This window comes from Drosophila melanogaster, chromosome 2R (assembly GCF_000001215.4).
Source record: "Drosophila melanogaster chromosome 2R".
In the NCBI taxonomy this organism is placed as follows: domain Eukaryota; kingdom Metazoa; phylum Arthropoda; class Insecta; order Diptera; family Drosophilidae; genus Drosophila; species Drosophila melanogaster.
The window spans coordinates 2,343,503-2,360,282 of record NT_033778.4 but is presented as its reverse complement, the minus strand read 5'-3'; positions in this window follow the sequence as shown (position 1 = coordinate 2,360,282).

Here is a 16,780-nt window from a genome sequence, read left to right as displayed (position 1 = left end):
GCTCAATATCTCAGAAGTTCGGTTGCAGACGTAGGTGTTCCATCGTCGAGGGGGAGCTGAAAGCCAGTGTAGCACAATTTCTGAATCTGTCCAGCAGCTCGTGCTGAAAAGAGGAATTGTTAGTGAGGTTTTGACAATAGAAAGCAATCGAGATAGAAGTAACGCAGCGTTTAGCTCCAAACGTGGAATTGATACGGGCTTGATCGGGGCCACCCGTGTTTTGGCGGCAACCAGAGTTACTTGAAAGCTGCATCCAACTGCAACTCGAGCGTAAACTACCGCACCGTAGGCGTGCGAGGATGCGTCGGCGAATCCGTGTAGTTGAACATCTCGAAATGGTGACGCAATATACCGTGGTACTTGGCATTGCGTAAGTGCTGGCAAATCCTCTACTAAGGCTCTCCAGCGCGTACGTAGACTTTCAGGAATGGGGTCGTCCCACTGCAGGACACTTGTCCAGCTTTCTTGGAAGATTAGCTTGAGTAGAACTGTGACCGGCGCTACCAGTCCAAGCGGATCATAAATTCTTGATAGCTGAGACAAGAGTTCTCTTTTCGTCGGAGAAATGGTCGCATCGCATCCCTTTAGGTTGAGATACAGAACGTCCTTCCCAGGGTTCCATTGAATACCAAGAACTTTGACAGGTGAATCCGCAGCTGATTTGTTGAGGAGCTGGATAGGTTCAAAACATCTATCTTCATCTGGTAATGATTTCAGAAGACGCCAACTATTAGAGCTCCATTTGCGTAGCTTGAATTTTCCCTTATCCAAGAGGGCTATAAGCTCGTCCTTGAGAATCATAAGCTCCTCGAATGTGTTGGCGCCTGTAGGGATATCGTCCACGTAGGCATCGTGCAGAAGAGCGTGAGCTGCTGCAGGGTATTCATGGCCATGATCGTCGGCAAGTTGCTTTAGAACTCGAACAGCCAGAAATGGTGACGGTGCCAATCCGTAGGTAACCGTCAGCAGGCGAAAATGAAGCAGAGGTTCATTCTCAGTCTTGCGCCAAACAATGCGCTGAAAATTGGTGTGTGGCTTAAAGATTTTAATGCCTCGAAACATCTTTTCGACATCTGCGCATAGAACATATTGGTGCTGCCGGAAGCGTAGACAAACGCCAAGGAGATCGCGTTGAATCGGTGGACCAATATGTAGTCTGTCATTGAGCGATACTCCAGAGCTGTCCTTTCCTGATCCATCAAAAACTACACGACATTTGGTAGTCAGACTGTCCGGTTTGATGACAGCGTGGTGCGGCAAATAGAAGCAGGTGTCTGGGGACTCCTCAACCTGAGCCGAGGTCAGTTGTTCCATATGTCCACGTTGCAAGTAGTCGTCCAGGAAAGCTTCGTACTGCTGCTTCAATTCTGGATACCGACGAAATTTGCGTTCCAGCGAGAAGAAGCGATTGATGGCCTGTGGCAAGGTCGAACCAATAGGCGGTGCCTTCTCCTTGAAGGGATACTCGACGACGTACACCCCGTCCGTCGAGCGCTTGTGTGTGGCAGCAAAATGACGCTCTGTGGGATCGCTGGCGTCCAGGAGAGCCTGGTTAGGCTGAATGCTGTCCATCTCCATGAATGAACGAACCATCGTGTCTAGGTCCGCGTGATGAGTAACCGCAGAAGTAGGGTGATCATCGAATGCAGAGTAAGAGCCTGCAAGAATCCAACCAAATACAGTATTGAGAGCGATAGGAAAGTCGTTACCAAAGTGTTTCCGATCTCCTGTGTATAGAGACCAAAGTTGATCCGATCCAACAATGACATCGATTGCTCCAGGTGTGCAGAACGTTGGGTCTGCCAAAGGAAGCTCGCAGATTTGCCTCCACGTAGAGGATGAGGTGTCAATAACTTGGGCAGGAAGTGATGACGTCAGCGAGTTGAGAATGAACGAGACCAATTCGACAGTTTGGCCCGAATGACGAGAGCGCAGCTTAATATGTGCGCGTCCTCGGGTAACGCCCGCGCTGTTGGCGGCGAGACCGAGAATAGAAATCCGTGCGTGCGTTCGACGCACGCCTATTCGCTGAACAAATGATTCCGATGCCAAGGTTATTGTAGATCCAGTGTCCAGGAGCAGCCTGCAGGTTGTAGTGTTTCCCCAGGCGTCGATGACGTCAGCAAGGATAGTTGGCAACAGAGTCTGAGAACCAGCCGCCGGAATATTCTCCAGAGTATGATGCGTAAAGTTGTTTTCCGCGGGAGTCTCGCTTCCCAAGCGATGACCTTCTCGAGCTAGCGGTTGATTGTGGCCAATTGTAGATCCCGCATGTGAGACTGCTGGTCGATCGCGGCTGTCAACACTTGCTGTGTCAATGTTGTTGCCATTTTGAATTGGCTGCGACGAGCCATGAATCAAAGTATGATGCTTGCGGCGGCAGATCCGACAAGTATGCCTCGATGTACAGTTGCCCACCATATGAGCCGGGCTGAGGCAATTGAAACAGAGCTTTTTTGATTTGAGGAAGTCTCGGCGAGATGCAATGTCGAGTGCGATGAATTGAGGACACTTAAACAGTTGGTGATTCTGCTGGCAGGATGTGCACTTCGGCTCTTCCCGTCTTGGATGCGTGTCTGCGTGGTGCGTTGTAGCTGCGCGTCGAGCTTGGGTTGATCGAGTTAAGTTAAAAGCCTCCAACGTATCGCAGCGTGATGTAAGAAATTTCAAGAATCGGTTGATGGTCACACCTTTTTCCTCGGATTCTGCGCACTGAGCCCAGGCTTGGCGGGTATCGCTATCTAATTTTGAAAGTAAAATGAAAATTAGCCAGGGATCCCTCTCTTCGCAATTAAGAGCTCGTAGACCACGAATAACTTCGTCTGCACCATCGGCAATTTTCCGCACTGTGCCGATGTTGGAATTTATAGCACTCGGAAGGCTCATGAAACTGTTTAGGAACGATCGAATAATTAGCGATTGTTTGTTATATCGCTGTTCCAGCCGATCCCATGATTCCCGATAGTTGTCATTAGTAACTGGAATATGTTTAACTAACGCAAGCGCGTCTCCGGCAAGGTACGATTTTAAATCGTTGGCAATCCGTCAGGCTCGAATTGGAAGCAATCGATCCAATAAACATGTCCGAAAAATCTTTCCAGTCCTCATATTTTCCAGAAAAAGTCGGAAGTTTAATTCGCTCGAACTGAAAATCGACATGACTTCTCTGGGATGTGTCTGCGGCTTGAACTGTGGCATCAATACTGTTTGAGGTGACATCCCGTCTCAACTCCTCCAAAGTATTGCTGAGAATAGCGTGTGTAGCATAATGTTTGTCCTCATATGCGTCAAAATCCTCGTCAGGGTTCTCCCAATCGGCTTCCGATTTAAATGCATACAGCTCTTCCGAGAGCCGTACGAACCGCAAATAATTTTCCTGTAGTTGCGCCAGGCGGACAACTATTGTTTGCACTGAATGAATATCATCAACAAATTTTAAGGCATTATTATGCGCACGAGTAATTTGGCTTTTGCAGAAGCCCCGTTGTTGAATCACACTCCGCATGGTAGTCGAAAGAAGGGAACGATTGTATACGATGTAGGAATCTACAGATCACCGTTTGCCAATAAGGCCAATAATACAAAATCAAACGCCCGAAAGAAACGCAGTTCCGGTAATCCGGCTCGAAGGAACAATTTTTATGTTCAGAAATAAACCCGCCAGTGTTACTGTTTAGTTTGATTTATTGGTTAATTTCAGACACTTAATATTAATTAATTCGACACCGATGCGTACGTTTTCTTGCAGATCAAAAATGTGACTAACTTAAGCTTTGGCTGTACTCACGCCATACGATTAAACTAGCATAAGACGTAAACAAATTACAGTTAGAAGGGAGTTAGAAGTTTGGAAAAGTACTGGGCAAGCTCGCGGACAATTACAGCGGTGCGATGCTTACATTGATTCCGCTGATAAGCTCCGCTGAAGCTGCAGACAAATGATAATGTAAACAAAGATAAAGGGTGACTTGTTCGCGTGTACAGGGTGTCTCGTTCCCAAACATACCGGCCCCCCTGAACGGTTGTTCAGCAGAGAGGCAGTACAGCGATTTTGGCAATTGGGCGTTTGTACAATCCGTGAGCAGTCTTCACTGTAACAACTCGGACCTTGTTGTCGATTCCTGCGTGCACTGCGGTGATGCGGCCAAGAATCCATTTAGAGGGCGGTAGATTGGGCTCCTTGAGTACTACCAGTGTGTCGATCTTCAGATTCTCGGTTTCCAGATGCCACTTTGTCCGCTCATGAAGAGATGTCAGGTATTCCATATGCCACCTTTTCCAAAAGCCTTGAACCATGGCTTGCAGCTGATTCCACCTCTCCAATCGATTGACTTGCATATCCAGACGACAGGGTTCAGGCAATGCAGTATACGGATATCCAGTCAAAAAATGAGCAGGCGTCAGTGGATCCAAAGAATTATCCCCAGTTGGGCACAGCGGTCGTGAATTCAGGATAGCTTCAATTTGGGTCAGGACAGTAGAGAGCTCCTCAAACGTTAAAGCCTTTGATCCAAGTATCCGTTTCATATGGAGTTTAATTGAGCGAACTCCAGCTTCCCACATCCCTCCAAAATGGGGAGCAGACGGGGGTATAAAGTGCCAAGAAATCCCTTCATTGGCAAAGAATCCTGCTAGTTCCTCATCTTTGGCTTGTTGAATGGCCAGACGTCTCATGTCATCGAAAGTTTGCTTGCCTCCATGAAATGTAGTTCCGTTGTCCGAATACAGGTCAGTAGGCTTCGCTCGGCGGGCAATGAATCGTTGAAAGGCTGCTATGAAAGCCTGTGTAGTTAGCTCACTAACAACCTCGATGTGAAGTGCCTTTGTAGTGAGGCACACGAAAATAGAAAACCATGCCTTTCCGATGCGTGGAGTTCTTCCTTTTGATTCCTTGATTGCGATCGGTCCAGCGTAGTCCAGCCCTGTGTGTTGAAAGCAGCGGCTAGCTTGAACTCGAGGAATTGGTAGCTCTCCCATGATCTGGTTGCTTGTGCCCTTTCGTTGAAGAAAACAGGATTTGCATTGGAAGACTGCCTTTCTGACGAGATTGCGGGCTCCCAGAATCCAGTACTGCTGACGAAGATGGGTGAACGTTGCATCAACTCCAGTGTGCAGATAGGAGACATGAAAATGTCGAACCAGCAGTCCAGCTAGTGGTGTATCTTTAGGTATCAGAATCGGGTGCTTGGCGTTGTAGTTGAGTGTAGATTGCTCGATTCTCCCACCGACTCGCATTACTCCATAATCATCCAGAAACGGAGAAAACCGGATAAGATGCGATTTAGCGTTAAGCTGGCGTCGATTCTCTAGCTGCGCATATTCTCTGGCAAAAGATTTTTGTTGCACATGTCGAATAAGTCGGCGCTGTGCGTCCAGCAACTCTTCAGACGTAAGGAATGGTGCCGAATTCCTATGCTGAGATCGAAGAGTGTGAATAAAGCGATGACAGTAGCTAGATACCCTTATAAGACGCGTCCAGGTTGAGAATTTGTGGATAAGTAACTCGTGTATACTTTCATCATGAAAGTTATGTAGAGTCGTGGGCTTTATGGCTCGTTCCTCGGTTTTGACATCGAAACTTGAAGATACGCTGGACTTGCTTGTAGAAGGTGGCCACTCAGAGGTGGGTGTGGCCAGCCAGGACGGACCTTTCCACCACAGTCGATGCTCCAGAAGCTTTGACGGATGAAGTCCTCGGGAAGCACAATCAGCAGGATTGTCTTCCGTGCGAACATGGTTCCAGCAGCTACGGGGAAAGTCGCTCAATATCTCAGAAGTTCGGTTGCAGACGTAGGTGTTCCATCGTCGAGGGGGAGCTGAAAGCCAGTGTAGCACAATTTCTGAATCTGTCCAGCAGCTCGTGCTGAAAAGAGGAATTGTTAGTGAGGTTTTGACAATAGAAAGCAATCGAGATAGAAGTAACGCAGCGTTTAGCTCCAAACGTGGAATTGATACGGGCTTGATCGGGGCCACCCGTGTTTTGGCGGCAACCAGAGTTACTTGAAAGCTGCATCCAACTGCAACTCGAGCGTAAACTACCGCACCGTAGGCGTGCGAGGATGCGTCGGCGAATCCGTGTAGTTGAACATCTCGAAATGGTGACGCAATATACCGTGGTACTTGGCATTGCGTAAGTGCTGGCAAATCCTCTACTAAGGCTCTCCAGCGCGTACGTAGACTTTCAGGAATGGGGTCGTCCCACTGCAGGACACTTGTCCAGCTTTCTTGGAAGATTAGCTTGAGTAGAACTGTGACCGGCGCTACCAGTCCAAGCGGATCATAAATTCTTGATAGCTGAGACAAGAGTTCTCTTTTCGTCGGAGAAATGGTCGCATCGCATCCCTTTAGGTTGAGATACAGAACGTCCTTCCCAGGGTTCCATTGAATACCAAGAACTTTGACAGGTGAATCCGCAGCTGATTTGTTGAGGAGCTGGATAGGTTCAAAACATCTATCTTCATCTGGTAATGATTTCAGAAGACGCCAACTATTAGAGCTCCATTTGCGTAGCTTGAATTTTCCCTTATCCAAGAGGGCTATAAGCTCGTCCTTGAGAATCATAAGCTCCTCGAATGTGTTGGCGCCTGTAGGGATATCGTCCACGTAGGCATCGTGCAGAAGAGCGTGAGCTGCTGCAGGGTATTCATGGCCATGATCGTCGGCAAGTTGCTTTAGAACTCGAACAGCCAGAAATGGTGACGGTGCCAATCCGTAGGTAACCGTCAGCAGGCGAAAATGAAGCAGAGGTTCATTCTCAGTCTTGCGCCAAACAATGCGCTGAAAATTGGTGTGTGGCTTAAAGATTTTAATGCCTCGAAACATCTTTTCGACATCTGCGCATAGAACATATTGGTGCTGCCGGAAGCGTAGACAAACGCCAAGGAGATCGCGTTGAATCGGTGGACCAATATGTAGTCTGTCATTGAGCGATACTCCAGAGCTGTCCTTTCCTGATCCATCAAAAACTACACGACATTTGGTAGTCAGACTGTCCGGTTTGATGACAGCGTGGTGCGGCAAATAGAAGCAGGTGTCTGGGGACTCCTCAACCTGAGCCGAGGTCAGTTGTTCCATATGTCCACGTTGCAAGTAGTCGTCCAGGAAAGCTTCGTACTGCTGCTTCAATTCTGGATACCGACGAAATTTGCGTTCCAGCGAGAAGAAGCGATTGATGGCCTGTGGCAAGGTCGAACCAATAGGCGGTGCCTTCTCCTTGAAGGGATACTCGACGACGTACACCCCGTCCGTCGAGCGCTTGTGTGTGGCAGCAAAATGACGCTCTGTGGGATCGCTGGCGTCCAGGAGAGCCTGGTTAGGCTGAATGCTGTCCATCTCCATGAATGAACGAACCATCGTGTCTAGGTCCGCGTGATGAGTAACCGCAGAAGTAGGGTGATCATCGAATGCAGAGTAAGAGCCTGCAAGAATCCAACCAAATACAGTATTGAGAGCGATAGGAAAGTCGTTACCAAAGTGTTTCCGATCTCCTGTGTATAGAGACCAAAGTTGATCCGATCCAACAATGACATCGATTGCTCCAGGTGTGCAGAACGTTGGGTCTGCCAAAGGAAGCTCGCAGATTTGCCTCCACGTAGAGGATGAGGTGTCAATAACTTGGGCAGGAAGTGATGACGTCAGCGAGTTGAGAATGAACGAGACCAATTCGACAGTTTGGCCCGAATGACGAGAGCGCAGCTTAATATGTGCGCGTCCTCGGGTAACGCCCGCGCTGTTGGCGGCGAGACCGAGAATAGAAATCCGTGCGTGCGTTCGACGCACGCCTATTCGCTGAACAAATGATTCCGATGCCAAGGTTATTGTAGATCCAGTGTCCAGGAGCAGCCTGCAGGTTGTAGTGTTTCCCCAGGCGTCGATGACGTCAGCAAGGATAGTTGGCAACAGAGTCTGAGAACCAGCCGCCGGAATATTCTCCAGAGTATGATGCGTAAAGTTGTTTTCCGCGGGAGTCTCGCTTCCCAAGCGATGACCTTCTCGAGCTAGCGGTTGATTGTGGCCAATTGTAGATCCCGCATGTGAGACTGCTGGTCGATCGCGGCTGTCAACACTTGCTGTGTCAATGTTGTTGCCATTTTGAATTGGCTGCGACGAGCCATGAATCAAAGTATGATGCTTGCGGCGGCAGATCCGACAAGTATGCCTCGATGTACAGTTGCCCACCATATGAGCCGGGCTGAGGCAATTGAAACAGAGCTTTTTTGATTTGAGGAAGTCTCGGCGAGATGCAATGTCGAGTGCGATGAATTGAGGACACTTAAACAGTTGGTGATTCTGCTGGCAGGATGTGCACTTCGGCTCTTCCCGTCTTGGATGCGTGTCTGCGTGGTGCGTTGTAGCTGCGCGTCGAGCTTGGGTTGATCGAGTTAAGTTAAAAGCCTCCAACGTATCGCAGCGTGATGTAAGAAATTTCAAGAATCGGTTGATGGTCACACCTTTTTCCTCGGATTCTGCGCACTGAGCCCAGGCTTGGCGGGTATCGCTATCTAATTTTGAAAGTAAAATGAAAATTAGCCAGGGATCCCTCTCTTCGCAATTAAGAGCTCGTAGACCACGAATAACTTCGTCTGCACCATCGGCAATTTTCCGCACTGTGCCGATGTTGGAATTTATAGCACTCGGAAGGCTCATGAAACTGTTTAGGAACGATCGAATAATTAGCGATTGTTTGTTATATCGCTGTTCCAGCCGATCCCATGATTCCCGATAGTTGTCATTAGTAACTGGAATATGTTTAACTAACGCAAGCGCGTCTCCGGCAAGGTACGATTTTAAATCGTTGGCAATCCGTCAGGCTCGAATTGGAAGCAATCGATCCAATAAACATGTCCGAAAAATCTTTCCAGTCCTCATATTTTCCAGAAAAAGTCGGAAGTTTAATTCGCTCGAACTGAAAATCGACATGACTTCTCTGGGATGTGTCTGCGGCTTGAACTGTGGCATCAATACTGTTTGAGGTGACATCCCGTCTCAACTCCTCCAAAGTATTGCTGAGAATAGCGTGTGTAGCATAATGTTTGTCCTCATATGCGTCAAAATCCTCGTCAGGGTTCTCCCAATCGGCTTCCGATTTAAATGCATACAGCTCTTCCGAGAGCCGTACGAACCGCAAATAATTTTCCTGTAGTTGCGCCAGGCGGACAACTATTGTTTGCACTGAATGAATATCATCAACAAATTTTAAGGCATTATTATGCGCACGAGTAATTTGGCTTTTGCAGAAGCCCCGTTGTTGAATCACACTCCGCATGGTAGTCGAAAGAAGGGAACGATTGTATACGATGTAGGAATCTACAGATCACCGTTTGCCAATAAGGCCAATAATACAAAATCAAACGCCCGAAAGAAACGCAGTTCCGGTAATCCGGCTCGAAGGAACAATTTTTATGTTCAGAAATAAACCCGCCAGTGTTACTGTTTAGTTTGATTTATTGGTTAATTTCAGACACTTAATATTAATTAATTCGACACCGATGCGTACGTTTTCTTGCAGATCAAAAATGTGACTAACTTAAGCTTTGGCTGTACTCACGCCATACGATTAAACTAGCATAAGACGTAAACAAATTACAGTTAGAAGGGAGTTAGAAGTTTGGAAAAGTACTGGGCAAGCTCGCGGACAATTACAGCGGTGCGATGCTTACATTGATTCCGCTGATAAGCTCCGCTGAAGCTGCAGACAAATGATAATGTAAACAAAGATAAAGGGTGACTTGTTCGCGTGTACAGGGTGTCTCGTTCCCAAACATACCGGCCCCCCTGAACGGTTGTTCAGCAGAGAGGCAGTACAGCGATTTTGGCAATTGGGCGTTTGTACAATCCGTGAGCAGTCTTCACTGTAACAACTCGGACCTTGTTGTCGATTCCTGCGTGCACTGCGGTGATGCGGCCAAGAATCCATTTAGAGGGCGGTAGATTGGGCTCCTTGAGTACTACCAGTGTGTCGATCTTCAGATTCTCGGTTTCCAGATGCCACTTTGTCCGCTCATGAAGAGATGTCAGGTATTCCATATGCCACCTTTTCCAAAAGCCTTGAACCATGGCTTGCAGCTGATTCCACCTCTCCAATCGATTGACTTGCATATCCAGACGACAGGGTTCAGGCAATGCAGTATACGGATATCCAGTCAAAAAATGAGCAGGCGTCAGTGGATCCAAAGAATTATCCCCAGTTGGGCACAGCGGTCGTGAATTCAGGATAGCTTCAATTTGGGTCAGGACAGTAGAGAGCTCCTCAAACGTTAAAGCCTTTGATCCAAGTATCCGTTTCATATGGAGTTTAATTGAGCGAACTCCAGCTTCCCACATCCCTCCAAAATGGGGAGCAGACGGGGGTATAAAGTGCCAAGAAATCCCTTCATTGGCAAAGAATCCTGCTAGTTCCTCATCTTTGGCTTGTTGAATGGCCAGACGTCTCATGTCATCGAAAGTTTGCTTGCCTCCATGAAATGTAGTTCCGTTGTCCGAATACAGGTCAGTAGGCTTCGCTCGGCGGGCAATGAATCGTTGAAAGGCTGCTATGAAAGCCTGTGTAGTTAGCTCACTAACAACCTCGATGTGAAGTGCCTTTGTAGTGAGGCACACGAAAATAGAAAACCATGCCTTTCCGATGCGTGGAGTTCTTCCTTTTGATTCCTTGATTGCGATCGGTCCAGCGTAGTCCAGCCCTGTGTGTTGAAAGCAGCGGCTAGCTTGAACTCGAGGAATTGGTAGCTCTCCCATGATCTGGTTGCTTGTGCCCTTTCGTTGAAGAAAACAGGATTTGCATTGGAAGACTGGATAAGTAACTCGTGTATACTTTCATCATGAAAGTTATGTAGAGTCGTGGGCTTTATGGCTCGTTCCTCGGTTTTGACATCGAAACTTGAAGATACGCTGGACTTGCTTGTAGAAGGTGGCCACTCAGAGGTGGGTGTGGCCAGCCAGGACGGACCTTTCCACCACAGTCGATGCTCCAGAAGCTTTGACGGATGAAGTCCTCGGGAAGCACAATCAGCAGGATTGTCTTCCGTGCGAACATGGTTCCAGCAGCTACGGGGAAAGTCGCTCAATATCTCAGAAGTTCGGTTGCAGACGTAGGTGTTCCATCGTCGAGGGGGAGCTGAAAGCCAGTGTAGCACAATTTCTGAATCTGTCCAGCAGCTCGTGCTGAAAAGAGGAATTGTTAGTGAGGTTTTGACAATAGAAAGCAATCGAGATAGAAGTAACGCAGCGTTTAGCTCCAAACGTGGAATTGATACGGGCTTGATCGGGGCCACCCGTGTTTTGGCGGCAACCAGAGTTACTTGAAAGCTGCATCCAACTGCAACTCGAGCGTAAACTACCGCACCGTAGGCGTGCGAGGATGCGTCGGCGAATCCGTGTAGTTGAACATCTCGAAATGGTGACGCAATATACCGTGGTACTTGGCATTGCGTAAGTGCTGGCAAATCCTCTACTAAGGCTCTCCAGCGCGTACGTAGACTTTCAGGAATGGGGTCGTCCCACTGCAGGACACTTGTCCAGCTTTCTTGGAAGATTAGCTTGAGTAGAACTGTGACCGGCGCTACCAGTCCAAGCGGATCATAAATTCTTGATAGCTGAGACAAGAGTTCTCTTTTCGTCGGAGAAATGGTCGCATCGCATCCCTTTAGGTTGAGATACAGAACGTCCTTCCCAGGGTTCCATTGAATACCAAGAACTTTGACAGGTGAATCCGCAGCTGATTTGTTGAGGAGCTGGATAGGTTCAAAACATCTATCTTCATCTGGTAATGATTTCAGAAGACGCCAACTATTAGAGCTCCATTTGCGTAGCTTGAATTTTCCCTTATCCAAGAGGGCTATAAGCTCGTCCTTGAGAATCATAAGCTCCTCGAATGTGTTGGCGCCTGTAGGGATATCGTCCACGTAGGCATCGTGCAGAAGAGCGTGAGCTGCTGCAGGGTATTCATGGCCATGATCGTCGGCAAGTTGCTTTAGAACTCGAACAGCCAGAAATGGTGACGGTGCCAATCCGTAGGTAACCGTCAGCAGGCGAAAATGAAGCAGAGGTTCATTCTCAGTCTTGCGCCAAACAATGCGCTGAAAATTGGTGTGTGGCTTAAAGATTTTAATGCCTCGAAACATCTTTTCGACATCTGCGCATAGAACATATTGGTGCTGCCGGAAGCGTAGACAAACGCCAAGGAGATCGCGTTGAATCGGTGGACCAATATGTAGTCTGTCATTGAGCGATACTCCAGAGCTGTCCTTTCCTGATCCATCAAAAACTACACGACATTTGGTAGTCAGACTGTCCGGTTTGATGACAGCGTGGTGCGGCAAATAGAAGCAGGTGTCTGGGGACTCCTCAACCTGAGCCGAGGTCAGTTGTTCCATATGTCCACGTTGCAAGTAGTCGTCCAGGAAAGCTTCGTACTGCTGCTTCAATTCTGGATACCGACGAAATTTGCGTTCCAGCGAGAAGAAGCGATTGATGGCCTGTGGCAAGGTCGAACCAATAGGCGGTGCCTTCTCCTTGAAGGGATACTCGACGACGTACACCCCGTCCGTCGAGCGCTTGTGTGTGGCAGCAAAATGACGCTCTGTGGGATCGCTGGCGTCCAGGAGAGCCTGGTTAGGCTGAATGCTGTCCATCTCCATGAATGAACGAACCATCGTGTCTAGGTCCGCGTGATGAGTAACCGCAGAAGTAGGGTGATCATCGAATGCAGAGTAAGAGCCTGCAAGAATCCAACCAAATACAGTATTGAGAGCGATAGGAAAGTCGTTACCAAAGTGTTTCCGATCTCCTGTGTATAGAGACCAAAGTTGATCCGATCCAACAATGACATCGATTGCTCCAGGTGTGCAGAACGTTGGGTCTGCCAAAGGAAGCTCGCAGATTTGCCTCCACGTAGAGGATGAGGTGTCAATAACTTGGGCAGGAAGTGATGACGTCAGCGAGTTGAGAATGAACGAGACCAATTCGACAGTTTGGCCCGAATGACGAGAGCGCAGCTTAATATGTGCGCGTCCTCGGGTAACGCCCGCGCTGTTGGCGGCGAGACCGAGAATAGAAATCCGTGCGTGCGTTCGACGCACGCCTATTCGCTGAACAAATGATTCCGATGCCAAGGTTATTGTAGATCCAGTGTCCAGGAGCAGCCTGCAGGTTGTAGTGTTTCCCCAGGCGTCGATGACGTCAGCAAGGATAGTTGGCAACAGAGTCTGAGAACCAGCCGCCGGAATATTCTCCAGAGTATGATGCGTAAAGTTGTTTTCCGCGGGAGTCTCGCTTCCCAAGCGATGACCTTCTCGAGCTAGCGGTTGATTGTGGCCAATTGTAGATCCCGCATGTGAGACTGCTGGTCGATCGCGGCTGTCAACACTTGCTGTGTCAATGTTGTTGCCATTTTGAATTGGCTGCGACGAGCCATGAATCAAAGTATGATGCTTGCGGCGGCAGATCCGACAAGTATGCCTCGATGTACAGTTGCCCACCATATGAGCCGGGCTGAGGCAATTGAAACAGAGCTTTTTTGATTTGAGGAAGTCTCGGCGAGATGCAATGTCGAGTGCGATGAATTGAGGACACTTAAACAGTTGGTGATTCTGCTGGCAGGATGTGCACTTCGGCTCTTCCCGTCTTGGATGCGTGTCTGCGTGGTGCGTTGTAGCTGCGCGTCGAGCTTGGGTTGATCGAGTTAAGTTAAAAGCCTCCAACGTATCGCAGCGTGATGTAAGAAATTTCAAGAATCGGTTGATGGTCACACCTTTTTCCTCGGATTCTGCGCACTGAGCCCAGGCTTGGCGGGTATCGCTATCTAATTTTGAAAGTAAAATGAAAATTAGCCAGGGATCCCTCTCTTCGCAATTAAGAGCTCGTAGACCACGAATAACTTCGTCTGCACCATCGGCAATTTTCCGCACTGTGCCGATGTTGGAATTTATAGCACTCGGAAGGCTCATGAAACTGTTTAGGAACGATCGAATAATTAGCGATTGTTTGTTATATCGCTGTTCCAGCCGATCCCATGATTCCCGATAGTTGTCATTAGTAACTGGAATATGTTTAACTAACGCAAGCGCGTCTCCGGCAAGGTACGATTTTAAATCGTTGGCAATCCGTCAGGCTCGAATTGGAAGCAATCGATCCAATAAACATGTCCGAAAAATCTTTCCAGTCCTCATATTTTCCAGAAAAAGTCGGAAGTTTAATTCGCTCGAACTGAAAATCGACATGACTTCTCTGGGATGTGTCTGCGGCTTGAACTGTGGCATCAATACTGTTTGAGGTGACATCCCGTCTCAACTCCTCCAAAGTATTGCTGAGAATAGCGTGTGTAGCATAATGTTTGTCCTCATATGCGTCAAAATCCTCGTCAGGGTTCTCCCAATCGGCTTCCGATTTAAATGCATACAGCTCTTCCGAGAGCCGTACGAACCGCAAATAATTTTCCTGTAGTTGCGCCAGGCGGACAACTATTGTTTGCACTGAATGAATATCATCAACAAATTTTAAGGCATTATTATGCGCACGAGTAATTTGGCTTTTGCAGAAGCCCCGTTGTTGAATCACACTCCGCATGGTAGTCGAAAGAAGGGAACGATTCTATACGATGTAGGAATCTACAGATCACCGTTTGCCAATAAGGCCAATAATACAAAATCAAATGCCCGAAAGAAACGCAGTTCCGGTAATCCGGCTCGAAGGAACAATTTTTATGTTCAGAAATAAACCCGCCAGTGTTACTGTTTAGTTTGATTTATTGGTTAATTTCAGACACTTAATATTAATTAATTCGACACCGATGCGTACGTTTTCTTGCAGATCAAAAATGTGACTAACTTAAGCTTTGGCTGTACTCACGCCATACGATTAAACTAGCATAAGACGTAAACAAATTACAGTTAGAAGGGAGTTAGAAGTTTGGAAAAGTACTGGGCAAGCTCGCGGACAATTACAGCGGTGCGATGCTTACATTGATTCCGCTGATAAGCTCCGCTGAAGCTGCAGACAAATGATAATGTAAACAAAGATAAAGGGTGACTTGTTCGCGTGTACAGGGTGTCTCGTTCCCAAACAGTATCTTTATGGAATACTTGGTTATCAAATATGTCGAATTTATCGAATATTTGCTCGGTTAGAATATAATTATGTTCATCTGGGTACGGAACAATTTGGAATATTGGAACTTTAGTGACTTCGCTAGAAACATGGGAAATAATCAAAATTTCGTTCGTGTCTGTTTTAAGTTAAGTTGACGTTTTTATCTTTAGCATTTTTTCTGAATTTACATGTTTTAAATAGTCACTTTAGTAACTTTGGATTGAAAATTCCTAGTCTGGTTAATTCTATCTTCTATATATTCTGTAAATTGCTGTAGGTTAAATATTAGTACCGCAATTTGTTGGTGTTGTTCTTTATCTACTTTGAGCTTATTAATTATATCTATACCACTATTGATTACATCTATAATCGTGTTTAGGTCATGGGTTTTTACAGAGTCTTCTGATATGTTTTTTATTTTTTCTTCTAACTCCTCTCTGTCGTCTTCATCTAATGTGCCGAATATTAGTATTTGTATGCTTTTCCTACTACGTTTAAAAGACCTCTTTTGCTTCGACTAATAATTCTTAACCCATTTATTTCTCGTTTTAATTTGTCGACTAAATATTGTATTTGTGGTACATTAGGATAGTTGTTTGCTTCATTTACTTTATCTTCGAACATGAGCATTGTCTTTGTTATGTTTATGCTTAAATAATGGTATTCATAGCTGGTTGGAATCTCCATTGTTCCTGTTTGGAATATAAGATATCCATTCTTCGCGCTTATTGGATTTACTTCTATATTGTTGCACTTGACCATGGTGATAAGTGATAGTATGCAACTAAGCATTATTAGAAGTATGTTGTGTACTTTGTGCTTCTTTGGTTGGTCTGGAATTATCATATTTGCTCTTATTAAATTTTTTTCTGTTTCTTAAATTTTGACTTATAGTGAACTACGGTTTGTTTCTTCGAAATGTTTATCATCTACTTGTTCAATCCTTCCTGTCTTTTTGAATGGATTGGTTATTTTACTTTTCACAAGTGGGGCCTGCCTATATTTTATATCAACTTCAAAATCGTGCCTATTCCTATATACGTTAAAGTCCGGGCTGCCTGCATATAGGAAAATGTCTGCTGGAAATCTTTTGGTACTATTTTGTTTAGTTTTATGATTGTATATGTATAGAATTGTTTCGAATTTTGTGCACCTATCTTCAATATTTTGTTCGCTACCAATGATTCTTAGTTTTTCGCTTACGGTCTTGTGGAATCTTTCTATGTCGATATACCATTTTTGCTAGTCGTTATAGAAATTTGTACACCTTCAGATCTTAACCAATTTTGTAAGGCTATACACATAAAAGCTGAGTCTTTATCTGCTTTAATTACTTGCGGTTTTCCCATATCATTGAATATTTTAGTAATGACTCTTTTCGCTTCTAGCCAATCTCTACTTTTTACTTCAACTAGTGATGCAAATTTCGAATAGATATCAATGCAAGATAAGAAGATCTGGTTTCCTGTGAGATACAAATCTATCACGTATTTTTCTCTTGTGTTAAATATTCCTGGTGTTGTTTCATATGTCAATTTCGTGTTTCGATGTTCTGTTTTTGCTAGATTACAAATTTCACATTCATTGATAATGTTTTGAATATGCTTTTGACTATCAGGATAGTAATATTCTTCTTTAAATAAATTGATTGTTTTTTCTATACACGGATGTAAAAGTTCCTTATGTTTCTTTA